This window comes from Oryx dammah, unplaced genomic scaffold (genome assembly GCF_014754425.2).
Source record: "Oryx dammah isolate SB20612 unplaced genomic scaffold, SCBI_Odam_1.1 HiC_scaffold_1, whole genome shotgun sequence".
NCBI lineage: Eukaryota > Metazoa > Chordata > Mammalia > Artiodactyla > Bovidae > Oryx > Oryx dammah.
The window spans coordinates 31553156-31556819 of NW_024070185.1; the positions used below are offsets into that span (position 1 = coordinate 31553156).

The 3664-nt window shown below is 37.7% G+C and overlaps 1 non-coding gene across 1 annotated transcript; it reads left to right on the forward strand.

The window, feature by feature from the left end:
* The first annotated feature begins 3091 nt into the window (after positions 1–3091).
* LOC120867790 lies at positions 3092–3168 on the forward strand. The gene has a single exon (XR_005722015.1). It is a non-coding gene; the product is annotated as a small nucleolar RNA SNORD34 (small nucleolar RNA).
* Positions 3169–3664: the final 496 nt, after the last annotated feature.

Genomic DNA, 3664 nt, shown 5'->3' on the forward strand with positions numbered 1-3664 from the left:
CAAGAAACAGAGAAGGCAATGGCACCTTACTCCAGTACTCTTGCCTGGAAAATCCCATGGACGGAGGACACTGGTAGGTTGCAGTCCATGGGGTTGCTGAGGGTTGGACCCGACTGAGCAACTTCACTTTCACTTTTCACTTTCATGCATTGGAGAAGGAAATGGCAACCCACTCCAGTGTTCTTGCCTGGAGAACCCCAGGGACGGCCAAGCCTGGTGGGCTGCTGTCTATGGGGTCGCACAGAGTTGGACACCACTGAAGTGACGTAGCATAGATACAAGAAAAAGCATTTTGGCAAGACTCAGTACCCTTTTATGATTAAAAAAAGTTCTAGAAATTAATTATAGAAGGAACTCACCTTAACATAATGCAAGCTATATATGCAAAGCCCACACATTAATAAAACATCACAGTAAATACTTAAAAAGTAAAGTTTTCTCTAAGTCTGGAACAAGGCAAGGATGCCCACTCTTGACATTTTTATTCAACTTGTCACTGGAAGTCCCAGTCAAAACAATGGGGTAAGAAAAAGAAGTAAAAGACACACAAATTGGAAAGAAAAATATAAAATTATTGCTTTTTGAAGATGACAGGACCTTATATTTAGAAGACCCTGAAGACTCCACAAAATAGTTAAAAGTAATAAATATATTTAGCATATTTGCATGATGCAAAGTGAATGCTCAAAAGTCAGCTGCGTTTCTATACATTAACATCACTGAGTTTTTTGAAGATGATTATTCTCTGTAGATAGATTCCTAGATAGCTCAGCAGGTAAAGAATCTGTCTGCCAGTGCAGGAGATGCTGGAGACACGGGTTCAATCCCTGGGTCAGGACTATCCCCTGGAGAAGAAAATGGCAACCTGGTGTTGCAGTCCACAGGGTGGCAAAGAGTCAGACATCACTTAGTGACTGAACAGCAACGAATTCTATGCAGTGAAAACAATTGTCTTTCAGAAAAACTGTTGTGACTCTCTTCTCAGTCTTCCCAAATGCTTTCTCCATTACTCTCATGTATCATCTGTTACTCCAGCAAAATATGTATCACCAGTCCTCAAAATACCACAGAACTAATTGATCACCACTGCTTATGATGATTACATCCATATGTAGATTTTTTTTTCTTTTCCTGGTGAGCTTCTTGGTTGGTGAGGGTCTTACAGAGTTGCTTTGTGGATAAAATTTGTTTTAATACAAATTAATATTTATTAGGAATTTATCAACAAAATATACATTTTCACCTGTATTAACTCTGATGTAGCTTAAAATCAACCTATAATATAGTTAGGAAATGGTTCTGAGAGATTGCAATTATCTAAAAATCACAAAATTAGTAAATAATAAGATTTCTAGCTGGAGAAGGCAATGCAACCCACTCTAGTACTCTTGCCTGGAAAATCCCATGGACGGAGAAACCTGGTAGGCTGCAGTCAATGGGGTCGCTAAGAGTCGGGCACGACTGAGCAACTTCACTTTCACTTTTCACTTTCATGCATTGGAGAAGGAAATGGCAACCCACTCCAGTATTCTTGCCTGGAGAATCCCAGGGACAGAGGAGCCTAATGGGCTGCCATCTATGGGGTCTCACAGAGTCGGACATGACTGAAGTGACAAGCAGCAAGCTTTCTAGCTAAGGTATTACAAGGCCTATGTTATAAGGAGCTCTGCAAATTTTAACATTTCAGCAATTTGATATATCATTTTCAACATCTTATTATGACTGGCGTTATTACTCTTAATTATGGAATTCTAGTGAATATAGTCATTATCTTATTGAGCACACCTAAAATGAAGCACTTTTTAAAAATGCTATGAGAGAAGAAAATACATTTTGTTTCAATTCTAGCAATTTCTGTAAAATTATGATAAATAAGCTTTTTGTACAATGTATTCTCTTTTCTATTATAAGGCAACTTCAAAGAATAACTACATTTTGTATTTACTGAATGTAATTGCATTAAAAGAAAGCTAGTTCCTATTTTCAAGTAGTGACATGTAGAACATTCACTCATTGATCCTACAAATTCAGCATCTGCACAATTTAATATATACATCAATTAAAACTATGCATGCTCCCAGAAATCAAGTCTATTTAAGCCATCAGAACATGGAACCCTACAAATCTCAGGGTGTGCTTTCAAATGCCTAGTCATGCAGACATTTTCAAATTAATTCCAGAGTAATGGAAACCATTGCCCATACAGATCACAGAACAGATAAGATGAGAGAGAGAAAAATATTTGCCAAAGAAGAGTTTGGCATCCATAGATGTAGTCATTAAGTTACTGTGTTGATTTTAAGTAGAAGAAAGCCAGAGAATCTTTTCAGCAAAGTGTTGTCATTTGTGTTACAGTCTATAAAAATAAACGTGCAAACATTGTAAAGGCTTATCACACTTATTTAACTTAAGCAAGATGCATTAATTTAAGCCAAACCTATTGCATAAATGGTCTGCTTAGCAGATTGGAATTCCCTAGTGGCTCAGATGGTAAAGAATCTATCTGCAATGCAGGAGACTAGGGGTTGATCCCTGGATTGGGAAGATCCTGTGGAGAAGGGAATGACTGTCCACTCCAGTAGTCAGAGGAGCCTGGCAGACTACAATCCTTGGGGTCACAAAGAGTTGGACATCACTAGAGCAATTTTCACTTTCACTTTCTTTCTTTAACAGGTTAATGTAATCACACTGTAAATTAATAGTGAGAAGATTCTTAAATAGTGATAGTGAAAAAAAAAAGGTTGAGAGTTTTTCAGGATATTAGGTGGAGGGAGGCTAATGGAGGAAATTCAGAATCAAAAGGCCTGAGGCCAAGAAAAAGCCCAGCTTTATGATTAGTCCCAAGAAAAATAATCATTAGATAAAAAACTAGAATGGTTTTTGGCCTTCTAAGGTCAGGCATCAAGTTTGAAGAAGGTAACATCTTCTGTCTGATGACTGAAAGTATTGGTTTTCATAGAGATGCTTGTTTTGGGAAGTAGTCTAGACTTCTGATGATGACTCTTCTTTTAGAGTCAATTCCACTGTCATAGAGGAGGGAATTAGCATAGATAAAACAAATGCTCAGAACCTTTCTAGGCAAGGGAGATGAGGGCATTAATGAGGATTTCCTGTGACACTTTCTACATTGTTTGATTAACATGCAATATCATAACTCCTGAAATGCCCACTGGAAGGGACAGTGACCTAAAGTAAGCTGCCTGCATTGATTAAGATTGGCTCAGGGAATTTGATGGGATAAGCTTATATATTAAGGGCATTAAGGAATATATCAATGCATAAACAAGGCTTGGAATACAGAGGAGCCTGCATGAATATTTACTGAACCCTCTTCCTTGTTGTGGTAGTATATTGTTGGCACACACATTTGGAGGCAATCAGATCTAAACTTTAACACATATTGCTCTGCTCCTCTATTAACTGAACTGTATAACTTGGTGCATAGTAAGCACACCAGGAATAGTGAATGATTTCCCATTTTGTCTTCTCTGTAATGTTCTTAGGACAAAGTCTGTGTCATAATTTTCTTCTAGCCTCAGCACTCAACACAATGCTTAACACTTACTTACATGTAGTGAATATTTATTCAGTGAAGGTTCCATGATACACATTATCAATTTTATGACCAGGAACAACTACTGAAGGCAATAAGGCTAGAGAGTCA